Raw genomic sequence first — 16,752 nt, forward strand, 5'->3', positions numbered from 1 at the left:
TATATTGGACGAGAATCCAGACGGGACCTTCATACTGCTCAGGCATTCAAAAAAGATGACCTTCTCTTCTTTGGTCAGAGCGTAGCTGGCACGACCTTGAAACCATTCCGGATGCCGGTCATCAGGGTCTTTCAAACATTGCTGGTCCTGCCGTGCTTCCTTTGTATCATTTGTCTTCCCATACACGCCCAAGAAGCTTAGGAGGTTCACGCAAATATTCTTCGTAACGTGCATCACGTCGATTGCAGAGCGGACATCTAGGACTTTCCAATATTCTAGCTCCCAGAATATAGATTTCTTCTTCCACATGGCTGCGTGCCCGTCAGCTCCCTTCGGAACTGATTGTCCGCCAGGACCCTTTCCAAAGATGAATTTCAAATCCTTGACCATATCAAATACCTCAGCACCAGTGCGTTCCGCAGGCTTCGGCCGGTGATCTGCCTTGCCGTTGTAATGCTTGCCTTTCTTTCTTACTGGATGAATTTTCGGAAGAAATCGACGATGCCCAAGGTACACGTTCTTCTTACAATTTGGCAAATGTACACTTTCAGTCTCATGTAAGCAGTGCGTGCATGCATTGTATCCCTTATTTGACAGTCCCGAAAGGTTACTAAGAGCAGGCCAATCGTTGATGGTTACGAAAAGCAACGCTCGTAGGTCAAATTCCTCTTGTTTGTGCTCATCCCACACACGGACACCACCCCACAGCTGTAAAAGTTCATCAACTAATGGCCTTAGGTACACATCGATGTCGTTGCCGGGTTGCTTCGGACCTTCGATGAACACTGGCATCATAATGAACTTCCGCTTCATGCACAACCAAGGAGGAAGGTTGTAGATGCATAGAGTCACGGGCCAGGTGCTATGGCTGGAGCTCTGCTCGCCAAAAGGATTCATGCCATCCGTACTTAGAGCAAATCTTATGTTCCTTGCGTCAGCTGCAAAATCTTTGAACCATCTGTCGATCTTTCTCCATTGCGTTCCATCTGCGGTGTGTCTCAACTCCCCGTCCGACTTACGGTCCTCTTTGTGCCATCGCAACAACTTGGCATGCTCTTTGTTCCTGAACAGACGTTTCAACCGTGGTATTATAGGAGCACACCACATCACCTTGGCGGGAACCCTCTTCCTGGGTTTCTGGCCCTCAACATCGTCACCAGGGTCATCGCCTCTGATCTTATAACGCAATGCAGTGCATACCGGGCATTCATTCAAATTCTCGTATTCACCGCGGTAGAGGATGCAGTCGTTGATGCATGCATGTATCTTCAGAACCTCTAAACCTAGAGGGCAGACAACCTTCTTTGCTTCGTACGTACTGGCGGGCAACTCGTTATCCTTTGGAAACATATTCTTCAACATTTTCAGCAAGTTTTCAAATGCCGAGTCAGCTACACCTGCCTCTGCCTTCCATTTCAGCAAATCCAGTGTGCAGCCCAGCTTTTTCAGACCATCATCGCATCCGGGGTACAGCGCCTTTCTGTGATCCTCTAACATGCGATCCAAATTCTCCCTCTCCTTTTCAATTTCGTAGCGTCTCCGTGCATCAGCAATGGTCCGACCAAGATCATCAACGGGATCATCACGTGCCTCTTCTTCACCTTCCCCTTCACCTTCAGCATCCTCCATGAAAGTATCACCGAAATGAGCAAGATAGCTTTCATCGATGAAATCATCCCCTTCTTCATCTTCTTCCATTATAACCCCTCTTTCTCCATGCTTGGTCCAACAATTATAGCTTGGCATGAAACCGTGCCGAAGCAGATGCATGTGAACATCTCTTGAGGAAGAGTAACCCTTCTGATTCTTACAGATAACACATGGACAGATAACAAAACCCCCCTGCTTGTTCGCATTAGCCACTACGAGGAAATCTTTCAAACCCGTAGTGAACTCGCCGGAGAGTCGGTTACCGTACATCCATTGCCGATTCATCTGCATTATTATAATATAAAATATATAATTAACCATCATGCATTTGTTAAACTAACTAGCTACAAACAATATAAATTAAACAATGAATTGCACACATGCATATTTTATCAATGACACACATGCATGAAAGGTTCAAGTTGCTAACCGCGATCGAGGAGGAAAAAATAAATGAGGAACCTCAAGTGTGGCTCCAACACTTCATATCATGTTTGTTTCACCCTCTTAGGGTATTTCATCAAACACCTTGTGTGCATAAGAGGAACCAAAAGCAAACCTACACCCCCTTGTGAAGCTTGTGAAGAGAAGTGGCACCAAATGGCTAAGTGAGTGTGCTGAACTGGTATATATAGGGGAGGAGCTTTAGTCGCGGTTGGCCTGGCCAACCGCGACTAAAGGCCTTTGCGCACCTTTAGTCGCGGTTGGCCTGGCCAACCGCGACTAAAGCCCCTCACGTGCACCAGCTGGCCACCGAGCGCCCTGGGCCCAGGCCTTTGGTCGCGGTTCGTCTGCCGAACCGCAACTAAAGACTTCATTAGTCGCGGTTCCTACACTTTCGCGACTAATGGGGCTGGACGGAAGCCTCTTTTTCTACCAGTGCCTGTGAGCGTGGCGCAGACCTTCGAGTCGAAGGGCGTCAAGAGTTGTTGGGGCGCTATCAAGTTTGTGGACAAGACCACGCTGCAAGATGCGGGCTGCTTCACGGTCAGGTGCGATTTGACCGTCGTCAAGGATGCCGTCGTGCACAAGATTATTAATAATTAGCTTATTCATGGTGGCCATTAATTTGCTTGTAGACGATGCTATTTTCCAAGTACTCCTCAATGCTAAAATATAGTGCATATTACATTTGTCCCGAGTCAAACTTTGAGAGGTTTGACAAACTATTGGAGAATATATGAATATTTACAAATAACAAATATATATGAGATGATTTCGTTTTTCATTATGCATCTTCTTTTAGTTGAGTTTCGTCAAGTTGTACTCCTTTTGTGAAGAAATACTCCCTCTGTAAAGAAATACTAAAGCGTTTAGGTACCTAAACGCTCTTATATTTTTTTATAAAGGGAGTAAGTAGTAATCTAATCGGAAATGTTAACGCCCACGCGTGTGGGCTGTAGCCAATTTACCCACACGCCTTCATCACCGTCCAGTAACTTCTGCACGAATCTTGGCATGAATTAGCCGATTTTGTATGCCATGTAGGATAACTCGCGTGTGTGGTGTGTGAGAGAGGTCGCCCACACATCCGTTTTACCACACGGAGGGGTCGGTGTGTGGGCGTTTAGCAGTTCACCCACACACCAGTTTTCAGTCACGCACAAGGGCTGGTGTGTGGGCAGTTTGCCATCTTGCCCACACACCCACCTCCTCTCCCACACCCAAGATGCCAGTTGCCATGCGTTTTGCAGTGTACATGGCAACTGCCCTAGTGTAATTGCAAGCAGATGGCAACTCTTTTTTTTTTACCCGAACATGTCAGTTGCCATATGTTTGGCATGGTACATGGCAAACTGCCCTAGCATGCACGTAAGCAGATGGCAACTCTTTCTTTTTTAAATGGCAACTGTCCTAGCGTGCTTGTGAGCACATGACAACTCTTTTTTTTACCCGAACATGTTTTTTGTCATGCCTTTTTTTGTAACGTTACATGGCAACTGCCTAGTGTTAGTAGGTGGCAACTCCTAAAGTTTTGAAATCATGGCAACTGCAGTAGCCCGGACCACACATGGCAACAGCTGTAGTTGTCCAAAAAATGGCAATCTGAAACTTTGACCTGGGATGACAACTGCGGTTGAGCAAACATGGCAACTGTAGTTGTCCGACATGGCAACCGTAGTTCAGCGACATGGCAACTGCACTTAAACGAACATGGACGAGGGTCCGGCCCATGGCAACTGCGGGGTGCGCGGTAAAGTGTCACGTGGGGCGTGCGGGACCACGAGGTACGAGGCCTGACGTACCGGGCATGTGGGTGTTATCTATTTCGCCCATACGCACGCGTATAAGAGGGACCGGGAGGGAAAAAAAGAGACGTGTGAGCGCTAGTTGTTTTGCCCACACACAGACATGTGGGCTGGTCCTCTTAGGCACCACACAGAACGTGTGGGCAGATTCCTTAACGCCCACACGTGTGGCAGTTATCGGGACCCAATCTAATTGTTCTTATATTTCTTTATGTAGGAAGTAATTCTGAACATAAATCTAGTAGTATAGATTAGGTATTATGGGTGTTCCCCCGCAAAAAAGAAAAGTATTGCTGGTTCAAAATAGGTGACAACCACTTCCTCCGCTGAAAGGCAGACCTAAGGATTCCTACTTTCAGAAGGGACTTTTTTTAAGGAACCACATCAAGATGACCAAGTGCTCCTACAATTCGGTACAAACGAATAGGCTAGTCTCGTTTACAAGGAAAACTACGATCGGAAAGCTTAGAAGGACATAATTGACTAGAGGACGCAAATGTGATCAACCACTAACTTGAAACTACATTCCATCACCGAACGCGACAAACAGTCGGGGACAACGAGACCCAGAGCAGCTGTGAAGAAGCTCTTGTATAACACTTCAAGGAAGGAACAACACCCCAAGAGTCTTCACCGGCACTGAATTCCGGCAAAAGGGGAATTTTTACCCAGAACGCCTCACACCAACACCCCACTGAATCCTAAGGGAGGGGTCCGCTCAGGCAAGCAACCACCCCGACCTATATCCAACCAACTATATATGATCTAGTGGGTTAGAATAAATCCAAGGCATACCGTTGATCATCCGAGGACCAAGCAATCACACGAGCACGACACCGAGTTTTGTTAACGAGGTTCATCGATATGGCTACATCCCCGGGGCTTGACTACGGGCGCTCCTCCCCGTGATACCGTCACACGCACCCGGTCGCCCTGGACGCCGGCACACATGCCGTCGGCTTCCCCCGCGTTCATGTGCTATTATGGTCGCATAGGTTACATCGTGTGACTACCCCCACTATATATGAGAGGCCTAGGATACAAGTGTCCTACTTGGACACGACTTCATATCCCATCACTAGTAGAAAAGGACCCATTTGTCCCGGTTCATAAGGCACATTTGTCCCGGTTCATAAGGCCCATTTATCCTGATTCAGGAACCGGGACTAAAGGGTCGGTACTGGCCGCTGTCTGGAGCTCGACCTTTAGTCTTTAGCACCAAGCGGGACTAAATGTATTTTTTTGAAAAAAAATTGAATTGTTTTCTCGATTTTTAAATTCCTGAATTATTTGTATTTAATCTCTAATCATCCCTCATCACTGCTCAATTTAATCTCTAATCTCTAAGGCCAACTCCACCGCGCGACCCCATCCTGTCCGGCCCCGTCCGTTTGGGGTAAAAAGGACAAACCGGGTGGGCCAGCACGCAGGAGCAAACAGACTTTGTCCATTTTGTGTCCGCTTTCGACCCATCTCTGGCCCAAGTTTGCGCCGCTTTTGGGGTGAAACGGACACCACGCGGACGCGCTGGCCGTCTGCGCGTGTCATTCCCTGGCCCGCCCGTCGGTGGCACAGGGCGGGCCTTTTTCTATCCGCCCCCCTCCCTCCCTCCGGACGCACCCCCTCCACCCTTCCCTAGCCTCTTCCCCTCGGCGCCGCCGAGCTACCCAACCACGGCCACCCAGTTTGCGCACCCGCCGACCGGTTTGGGGCGGATCCGGTCGGTCTTGAGATCGCCTGGCTGTGGGAGGCTGGGCCGCACCATTGACTGGCCGGGCACCTCGCCGAAAGGCCCTGGCAGGGCCGCAAGGCCACATGCAGGCAGTGGCTCCTCCTCTAGCCGCTCGGATCTGCATTGTCGGTGGTCCGCCAGCAGATACACGAATGGTGGTCGACCGGGCTCGGTGCTTGCCCAAAAGCTCGTCGGCGCACCGTTGCCACTCAATAAGTGCGACCACTGCCCAAGGATGGTTGTGCGCCATGTGTCTACAACGCCGGAACATCCCGGATGAGTGTTCATCAAGTGCTTAAACGATGGGGTATGTGCTCTTTTTAGCTTCGGTTTGTGCTCTAGATTTGACTAGTTGTGCTAACTTCAAATTTTATTGTGTAGCATGGGTGCAAGTTTTAGTATTGGAAAGAAGAGTACATCAATATATTGATAGAGCGAAATTTAGTACATGTCCATGCACTTTTAGCTAGCATAGAGGCTGTAGATGAGATAAATGCACTTGTTGCTAGATTAGAGGCTAGACACGAGACTAGGTGTGAGGAAGCAACATCGACTTCTGGCTTGAAGAAGAAAGGAGGATGCAAGATCGAGCCTCCTCCACAGATCAACAATGAGTGCATCGAGAAGGCCCTAACCCAACTCAAGGGAGCAGTTATGGAAGTTGGGTATCTTCTAAAATGTGTTCTTCTGGTTCTTGTTTTCTTTGGTCTTGCTTTACTAGTCAAAATGTGATAATGTATTTTTATGTACCAAAAATGAATAATGAAAAAAAGTTAAGGACTTGCAAAGAAAAATGTATGCGGACAGGATGCGTCCGCGCGCTGGGCGCACGGCCACCCCATCCCAGAAACTGCCCGGACACGACCCCATTGCCCTACCCAAACGGACAGAATCCGGGCAAAACGGACGTCCGTTTGAGGTCGCGTGGTGGAGTTGGCCTAATCACCCCTCTTCATTCCAAATCGTCTAACTTCCCGGCCGGTCATCATCTTCTCACTACTCCAGCCTGAGCACGCTGAACTTTTGAGTTCTATTCCCCCTTGTTTATAAGTATGCACTTATTGTTTTTCTGACAATACTAAGCTGTCAATCCTATTAATCCTTAGGAGTTGAAGTTGAGCATGAAGTCACACGTTACACCATTTGAGTTTGAAACTATTATTCTTAAAACTAATAATTATTTAGTAACACTAATATTTCTTGAATAAGTAGTTTGACGATTTGACCAGATTTGACCAAAATTAAGAAAACTAAAATAATTATTTAGTAACACTAATATTCTTGAATAATTTTTTAGTAACACAAATATTTCTTGAATAAGTAGTTTGACCAAAATTCAAAAAAACTAAAATTTGAGCATATCTTTTTTTCTTTTAGAATTTGAGGATTCTAAAAATTTGCAAACAGGCCTACGGCGGTCAAAATCGAATGCGGAATTTCGTGCTGATTTTTTTGATATATTATGCGGGGTTTTCGACATCGTATGCAAAAGATATTGCCGTTTTACTTTTTCATAACACTTTTTTGCAAAACATGTCCAATTTTAAGTTTTTTAATTTTCCTAACTACTAGATGTAGTAGCATAACTACATCTCAAAGGATTTTAATTTTTGAAGTTTTTATCATTTTCTTTTGTTTTTTACAAAACTGAAAATTGTCCTTTAGTCCCGGTTTGAGACACGAACCGGGACTAAATGGCGATGCCCTTTAGTCCCGGTTCGTGTCTCAAACCGAGACTAAAGGTCTCATTTGAACCGGGACTAATGCCTTCCTGACGCTTTAGCCGCTCGAACCGGGACTAATGCTCACATTAGTCCCCGTTCGTGATGCAACCGGGACTAATGTGTACATTGAGCTGTGACCAAAGCCTCGTTTTCTACTAGTGCATTTAAACACAATACTACTATAAGTCCAACTATAATCTACATTGTACATAATATTCGACACAAGTCTAACATGGTGTAGCAGTGAACTCTTCGACCGCGCCTCCAAGGAGGATAAGGATGTCCACAAACGTTGTTGTTGCTGCACCGCCCGCATAGGCAAGGTCTTCACTGAAAGTTCGATATCGCTCCACCTTGGCGAGCCTCTAGCTATCAAACTCTAATATAGTTGCAAACTGCGACAAGTCTGAAATGTTAGTGACAAAACTAGACTAAAGATACTGCCGTGACGGCCAACGTGCCACGGGAGTGAACGGACCTGGCATGACTAAATTGATCTTTTGAACGCACGTGAAAGAACACCAATGATAGGACATTGCTAGTGCATCCCTGAACACCCGCCATGATGCCGAACATTACACCACGAGAGGGAGCATGCAACATACCAACTGCCGCTACAAGCACCCCTTCTCTCAAGAGAGCCACCCACTAAGACGAAGAAACAGGTCTACCATCACCGGCTTCGTCCTGGGCCTTGCCCAGTGGGGCCTAGGGGGGGACTACCAACAACAATGAAAGGGGCTAGGAGGTATAAGGGAACGAGGCCATGCGAGTGCTACTGTCTGCTATGTCACCTTTGGTAGCGGGCTGTCTATCTGTTTGTGTTCTCGTTTATTGCCTTTTTATCTTCTATATTAGACTGGAGCGAGTCAAGTCTTTCTCAATTTTTGATCATTTGGTGTTGAAAATGACGATTCCGGTGGAGATTAATGAGAGAGAAAAGTCTGAAACAAACCTTGAATTCATACTTTTAGTTTGAAACGAACTCTGACCCTGAAATCTCTGAAAACTAGCACCTTATGCTCTATGATCCCAGCCAACGCCGGCTCATTTGTTTTGCTAAATGCTCATTTGGCTCATTGGGGAAAAGATGACCCCGATCAGATCACGTGTACTCTCCCTGACTACATAGCCCACATGTTATATTCATCTTCCTCTCTTGGTCTCTTCCACATGTTATATACATAGCCCACACGAAACAACCCACAACGGAAGACCGACGATGGACTGGAGGGAAGGCAGGCCCACTTGCAGTGGCACCACCCAACGAGCCAGAAGATGAAGCAACAAATGTAGTCATGAGAGAACCACACGACGTGTGCGACACACGGACATGTCTCAGTCAAGCCACAAACATGAAACAAGAAAAAAATCAAAATCAAAATTTTGCACAGATCTTCATGTGAGATCTCATGTATAAAACATCGACAGTTAAGTCTCAATCGACTGAGAAGTTGAGATTTAGCAATCTTGTTATATAAATGATAAAAAAATGAGATAAAATATGATAGGGGGACCGAGTATAAATTTGAGCGAGCAAGCATGTCTACAGCTCAACCGGTGGAAACGTGAATACATGACTCCCGTTTGATCTGAGAAGCTGAACAAAAATGGACAAGACGGAATAAGTTTTTTTTACTATAAGCTGTAGAACGCGAACTGGTCAGCGCCGCGGTCGATATGCTTGGCGACGGCGTGGTAGCCCTCCTCGAAGTCCTCGCGCGTCACCACGCACCGGCGGTCGCGCACGGCCCGCATGCCAGCCTCACGGCACACGGCGTCGATGTCCGCGGCGCTCATCTCCTCGTGCCGGGCCACCAGGTCCTCTAGGTCGACGCCGCCGTCAAGGGGCATCCCCGCCGTGCACGCCTGGAACAGCCGCCGCTTCTGCGCCCTCCCCGGCAGCGGGAACTCCACCCTGCGGTCCAGGCGCCCCGGCCGCAGCAGCGCCGGGTCCAGCGCGTCGGCGCGGTTTGTCGCCATGATCACCCGCACGTTGGGGCACTGGTCGAAGCCGTCCATCTGCCCGAGCAGCTCCAGCAGCACCCTGTACACCTCACGGTCGGCGCCCGACGCGTCGTCGGAGTCGGTCCGCGCCGCCGCGATGGCGTCCACTTCGTCGAAGAAGATGATGGCTGGCGCGTTGTCGCGGGCCGCCTGGAACACCTCGCGCACCATCCTGGGCCCCTCGCCCGGGTGCCGGTTCACGAACTCCGAGCCGCTCACGCGGATGAAGGCCGCCGAGGTGTGATGCGCGACGGCTTTTGCCAGCATGGTCTTGCCGGTGCCCGGCGGGCCGTGCAGGAGCACGCCGCGCGGCGCCTACACGACGGCGCGGGCGAACAGCTCCGGGTGCGTCAGCGGCAGCTCGACGGCCTCGAGGACCTCCCGCTTCTGCTCGTCGCACCCGATCACGTCCGCGTAGGTGACGCTCGGCCTCTCGGTGGCCTTGACGAGGGGCACGGTCCAGCCGGAGTCCGGCGGCAGGACTTGGACGACCGCGAGGTTCGACATGGACAGCGCGACGTTGGCCGATGGCTTGAGGAGCGCGCGGTCCACGTCGGCGAGGACGGGCACGCAGAAGGCGAAGGGCCTGGCGCTGGTGGTCACGACGGCGTGGCCCTCGTCGACCACCTCGACGACGTGGCCGACGATGAGGGCGCCGGCGCACTTGGTCTCCTGCTGGTACTCGTGCTCTGCCTCCATGATCCGAACCACGGGCAGCAGGTCCGCGATCTCGATCCGCAGGTCCTCTTCCTCGCACTCAAGCAGGCCGAGCTCCTTCTCCAGGGCCATGAACTGCCTGAAAAGGTCCGCGTTCTCGCCGACGTCTCCGGTGTCCAAACCGGTGCCCAAATCTTCCATGAGCTCTCTGGGGATCGGCGGTCGCGGAGGCAAATACAGTTCCGCCGAATCATCATGGCCAACGTCGCCGGGGCAGAGAAAGTGGTACTGCTGAACGGCGAGGTCCGACGGTGTCGACTGAAGAGGTTTGGCTGACGCGGCCATCGGCGTACACGTTGATCTGAAGCTGCACGCACTCGATGAAAGCCAGGAGAGCAATATTTATATTTATAGATGGTGCGCCGATCGAGATGGTCCGAGTCGGGGCACTGTCCGAATCCGACTATGGCTCTGGCTTTCCTTGGTAGGGGGGGCAGCTTTAAATACGGCCACCCCCAGGTTCTCGTCAAACCTTGATAGCATACCACCCGCGGCACCCCAAGAGATCGTGAATTTGGCTGCATGGGAAACATCTGGGACAAGCACGCGTGTGTATGCAGGACGTCGTCGGTGTGCACGACGGAGGCCACCACCGGAGCGCACAAGTTCGTCGTCAAGAACTACTCGCTGCTCGTGGGATCGGGCGCCGACGAGTATGCTACCTTCAGCGTCAGGGGCTACTGTGAGATGAATTAGGAAGCGTAGAACTCTTCGTCTGGGCCGCATTGTATTATATAAAGATCATTGCCGTGGCTTACAAGGGAAAGATCGATCAGAGGAGGAGAAGATCGATCAGGTTCGGTACAGGGGGTTAACAGAAGTAGAGATAAGAGGAGATAAGATTACAAAGAGATTTAAACTACTCTCCTATCTTTATACAACATATTCTAACATTTTCCCTCAATCTGAACCGAGTGAACTTTACCAAGGTTAAGATTGTTCTTGAAATCATTCAATCTTCCTATAGTAAGAGGTTTTGTGAAGCCATCAGCAAGTTGATCACCAGTTGGTATAAATCGAATATCAAGTAGCTTGCGAGCTACTCTTTCTCTGACAAAGTGAAAATCAATTTCAATATGTTTAGTTCGTGCATGGAAAACAGGATTAGCTGAGAGATAGGTTGCACCAATATTATCACACCATAACCTCGCCGCTTGTGGAGCCTTGATCCCAAGCTCATATAACAGAGTCTGTATCCACATCACCTCAGTTGTAGCATTGGCCAAAGCTTTATACTCAGTTTCTGTACTGGACCTAGAAACAGTGGCCTGTTTTCTTGCACTCCACGATATAAGATTTGTTCCCAGAAACACAGCAAAACCACCCGTGGACCTTCTGTCATCAGCACACCCTGTCCAGTCTGCATTAGAATAGGCAGTAACAAGCAAAGACATGGACTTGACAATCTGAAGTCCAAGACCTGTTGAGTATTTGAGATACCTTAAAATCCTTTTGACTGCAGTCCAGTGTGTTGTTCTAGGTGCATGCAAATATTGACAAACTTTATTGACATAATAAGATATATTAGGACGTGTAAGTGTCAAATACTGTAAAGCACCAACAACACTTCTGTATTTTGTTGCATCATCTGATCCAAGTGCTTCTCCACTATTAATTGTAAGTTTCTCTGAAGTTGAAATTGGTGTACTCACAGGTTTGCAATGTTCCAATCCTACTCTCTTGAGTATATCAGTGGTGTATTTTTCCTGTGTAAGAAGTATCCCATCCTTTATCTGTTTAACTTCTATACCAAGAAAATAATGAAGATCCCCTAAGTCTTTGAGAGCAAATTCCAACTTCAAATCCTTAAGCAAACAGGTTGTAGCATGTGCACTTGAACTGGCAACAATTATATCATCAACATAAACTAGCACAAAAATAGTGATCTTATCTTTATGATAAAAGAACAATGAAGTATCTGCTTTAGATGGTGTAAATCCAAGTTGTTGTAACTGCATATTTAACCTGGAATACCAAGCTCTTGGGGCCTGTTTTAAACCATATATAGCCTTGTCCAACTTACAGACATGGTGTGGTGCACTTTGATCCTCATATCCTGGTGGTTGCCGCATAAACACTTCTTCCTCAAGAACACCATGAAGAAACGCGTTCTGAACATCTAGCTGACGTAAGCTCCAACCTCTGGAAACAGCAATAGACAGTACAAGTCGAATGGTAGCTGACTTAATAACAGGACTAAAAGTATCTTCATAATCAATACCAAATCTCTGTTTGAAACCTTTGGCAACTAGTCTAGCTTTGTATCTGTCTATACTTCCATCAAATTTTCTCTTTATCTTGTATACCCACTTACAATCTATGACATTATGACCCTGCCTTGGTGGTACTAAATGCCATGTTTTATTTTTCATGAGCGCATCATATTCATGATCCATAGCATCTTTCCAATCTTTATGTGTAAGAGCATCATGCAAACAGGTTGGTTCTCCAATATGACTGAGAAATGCACGTTTAACTGTGTCATACCTGACTGTACCATCATTGTATTCCTTTTTCTTGACAATACCTGACTGGGGTCTGGTGTGCCGGAGCAGAAGTGTTGGTGACGCTGGCGCAGGCGCAAAAGATCCCGGTTCGGAAATTTGTGTAGGAGATCCTGTGGCGGACGGAGACGCAGAAGATGGCGCAGAAGATCCTGGCTCCTGATCCGAGGACGATATCCGCGCAGACCCTGTCATATCCAGCAGCGCGTGATCCAAGGAGGATCCAGACTGCATCAGCGCGTCGCGTTCGTCGGCTGGATCGAGGCGCGGGCTCGTCATCCAGTGCGCCACGTGGAGACGCGGTTTCCCCCGCGCGGAGGCAGGCGCGTGGGCTGGCGGGGTCCACCAGGCGCAGCCTGTCGTCCATATCCGCCGCGGGAGAGTTGGAGGCCTCCTGATTGGCTGCATGGAGATCTGGCTCGGGGCGAGGACCAGACGCAGTCCTGATACGCGGATTAGCGTGGGATTGCGCGCCGCTGTTGTCGCTGCTGCCAGGGAAATCAGCCTCGTGCTCTGCGCCAAGTTCGTCCTGTTCTGGACACATAAAATCACAGCCTGTTTTTGCACAAACATCATTAGTAGCACTGTTTTGAGTGGAATTTTGCACATGATCAGCCTTATGTAATTCACCCCCGTGATCAGAAAGAAGTTCTATCTCAGCATGAAGTAGGGCTCCGGCGTTTGGACGAAGTTTGGCAAAAGGAAAAAGAGTTTCATCAAACACAACATCCCGAGAAATATAGATTCGTCCAGTTGAAACTTCTAGGCACTTATAACCTTTGTGAAGATTACTATAGCCAATAAAGACACATTGAGTAGAACGAAACTCAAGTTTATGACGATTGTATGGATGTAGGTTGGGATAGCAAGCACACCCAAAATATTTTGAGAAAATTGTAGTCGGGTGTTTGATGATAGAGACGCTCTAATGGAGTGATATTGCCAATAACTTTGCTAGGAAGATGATTTATAAGATAGGTGGCAGTGATAAAAGCTTCATCCCAATATTTGAGAGGCATAGTGTAACGCCCCGGATACAACTTTCCATATTCGTAACTCCGACTCTTGCCTTTTCCGGAGATGCTATATGATATTTCCTTCGTGGTTGGGTTTTCGTCGTTTGTTTTGCATTTTGTTCTTGTTATGCATCTCATCTCATAGCATCATGTGCATCGCATCCATATGTTTTCATAAAACTTGCATCCGTTCGGGTTCCGCCGGTTCTCTCCGTTGTCCATTCCGATCCCCGACACTCTCACACGCGCCCGCGGCACCTCCGAAATATTATTTTATAAGCGGCATAAAAATGTTCTCGGAATAGGTTGCAACTTGTCGTGCGGTCTTATTATAGTGTAGACAGGCCGCCTGTCAAGTTTCGTCGCATTCGGAGTCCGTTTGACTGCCCAACCGTTATATTTATAACCGCGATATAGTCGGTTTAATCGTCGGACGTTTCGGTCTCCGAAACTGTCACCGGGCCGCACCTTTTCTCTCTCTCTTCTCAGCCCAACCCCCTCTTTGCACAACCACAGAACCCCCGTGTGTGCGTCCGAAAATTGTTCCGAAATCGACCCGCTCTGTCGTTACCGTTGGATCCGGATCATCTCCAAACATCTATAAAACATCTGTGTTTATTTGTTGGACTCCCCTAAGCCATTTCTTCTCGACCGTCCAATTATATCAGAGGGTCCAAATCTACCCTAAACCCCTTTTTCCATATATATAAATCAACCCCATACCTAATCTAGCCTAACCCTAGATCCTAGGCGCCATGTCCCATCCATCCCCATGCCGCCGCCACTCCACCGAATCCCCCTCGGGATCTCCCCTGCCCAATTCACCCATCCAGCGTAGGCCACTTCTTCCCTCGATCCCGTATGGATCGTGTAGCTGCTCGAGGCCCCGAGCAGGGGCGCTCCACCTCGTCCGCCTCGTCGCCGGCCGACCGAACCAGCAGATGAACGCCGTCTCTCTCCTTCCCCGTGGTCTCTCCCTCCCTCTGGATCTTTCTCCGTCTCTCTCTGAATTCTTCTCTCTCTCTCGATCTTCTCCAGGGAACCCCGACGCCCAAGGAGGAGGCTCGCCACCTGGCCCTCAAGTTCGCCGCGTCGTCGGTCACCTCCGCGCTGTCCTTGCCCATCTCTGGCCTCGTTCCCGTCGGAGTTGACCCTGCGCCAAGCCCCTGCTATTGCGCCTTCGCCGTCCCGCGAAGTCCCGCGCCATGGACGCCCGAGCGAGCTTCCAATTGCCGCCGCCTCCTCGAGCTCTCCTCCGGCCACATCCTCGCGTGGTGTTGCTGCCCTCCGCTGCTGCTTTTCCATCGCCGTCGCATCGATAGAGGTGAGCTCCGCCGTCGAGCTGCGCGTTTGAGTCTTCCCTTTCCTCCCCTCGCGTCGCTCCTGCTGACTGCCCAGCCACCGTTGCTTCTGCAGAGCCCAGGTCATGGCTGTCATCTGCTTCAGATCAAGGCGCCGGCCACCGGATCCGCCCCCCTCGGCGTTCACATCGGGATCCGACCGATCTCACCGCGCCCTGCCGTCCCGGACTTCCCCTGTTTCGCCAAGCTTCACTGCCGGCCTCTACCTCCTCTGCTTCGAGCAGGAGGACGAACGCGCTGCCCCTGCGTTGACCCGCGCCCGGTCCTGCCTCGCGTGACCGCGCCTCCCCATCTCGCTCGGTCCAGCTACGCGCCTAGCAGCCCAGGAGTCGGCCTCCAAGGCCCAGCCGCAAGCACGCCCGAGGCCCAGATCTGCATCGCGAGGCCCAGCGCCCCTTCCAGCCGGCCCGCTTGCCCTGCGGCCTGCTTCCAGCCTCCCTCTCCACCGACCGGGCCAAAGCCCATGGGTGAGCAACCCGAGCCCCCCTGTGCACTGTTGGGCTAGCCAGATTCGGCCCGGCTACATTTTTTTCCCCTGCTGGCGATTTTCCTAATTTCCAGTGCATGCATAATTACAGGAATGCCCCTGTTTTTGCATTGTTAATAACTAAATGCCCATGCATCCAAATGAAACATGTTATATATGTAAAATGCTTAGAATTTTGTGTAGATTAATAATATGCCACTTTTATCCATGTTTAAAAATGTTTAACTTGCTGTTTGTTTAAATTTGCTAATATGCCATGTTAAAATGCTTTAATTCATAACTAAATAACCGTAGCTCCGTTTTAAACAAACTTTATATGTAAATGGGGTAGAAAAATGCCTAGTTTAACATGGTGCACTTTGTTTTATTGTTTAACAACATTATAATTGTGTTTAGGGCAGAACAGTACCGAATGTAAAATATGCATATGGGGATTTTCTGGACTTGTTGTTTATTATTCCGGCCTCATTTAAACTTGTCTAAATAGTTAGTTTACTTATGCTTCACCTCTTGCCATGTTTAACAACTTTTAATATTGTTTGGTAGCTTTAACGAGAGAGAACTAAATATTTGATGTGGTGTTTTGTCAATATGCAATTCGTTGCATATTGAGCTCCACTTAACTTGTAGTATTGTTTGTTGCACTTTGCCATGCCATGCCTCTTTAAACCGGACATGCATCATACTTGTTTGTGCATCATGCCATGTTTATGCTTGTGCATTTACCATGTTGTTTGTTTCTTTCCGGTGTTGTTTCTTAGTTCCGGTAATGTTGCGATTGTGAGGATTTGTTCGACTACGCCCGTTCATCTTCTTCATGGACTCGTTCTTCTTCCTAGCGGGATTTCAGGCAAGATGACCGCTACCCTGGATCTCACTACTATCATTGCTATGCTAGTTGCTTTGTTCTATCGCTATGCTGCGTTACCTATCTGTTGCTCTTCAATCCTCCCAAATTGCCATGAACCTCTAACCTTTGACACCTTTCCTATGCAAACCGTTGCTTGGCTATGTTACCGCTTTGCTCAGCCCCTCTTATAGCGTTGCTAGTTGCAGGTGAAGTTGAAGATTTCTCCATGGTGGACAGGATTTTGGTTGGGATATCACAATATCTCTTATATTATTAATGCATCTATATACTTGGTAAAGGGTGGAAGACTCGGCCTTTTGCCTAGTGTTTTGTTCCACTCTTGCCGCCCTAGTTTCCGTCATACCGGTGTTATGTTCCCGGATTTTGCGTTCCTTACGCGGTCGGGTGATTTATGGGACCCCCTTGACAGTTCGCTTTGAATAAAACTCCTCCAG

General features: G+C 48.8%; 1 pseudogene; it reads right to left on the reverse strand.

The window, feature by feature from the left end:
• Positions 1-8,993: 8,993 nt before the first annotated feature.
• On the reverse strand, positions 8,994-10,364 carry LOC119368407 (annotated as a pseudogene).
• Between the last annotated feature and the right edge of the window lie 6,388 nt (positions 10,365-16,752).

The sequence above is a fragment of the Triticum dicoccoides genome, chromosome 2B (genome assembly GCF_002162155.2).
Source record: "Triticum dicoccoides isolate Atlit2015 ecotype Zavitan chromosome 2B, WEW_v2.0, whole genome shotgun sequence".
NCBI lineage: Eukaryota > Viridiplantae > Streptophyta > Magnoliopsida > Poales > Poaceae > Triticum > Triticum dicoccoides.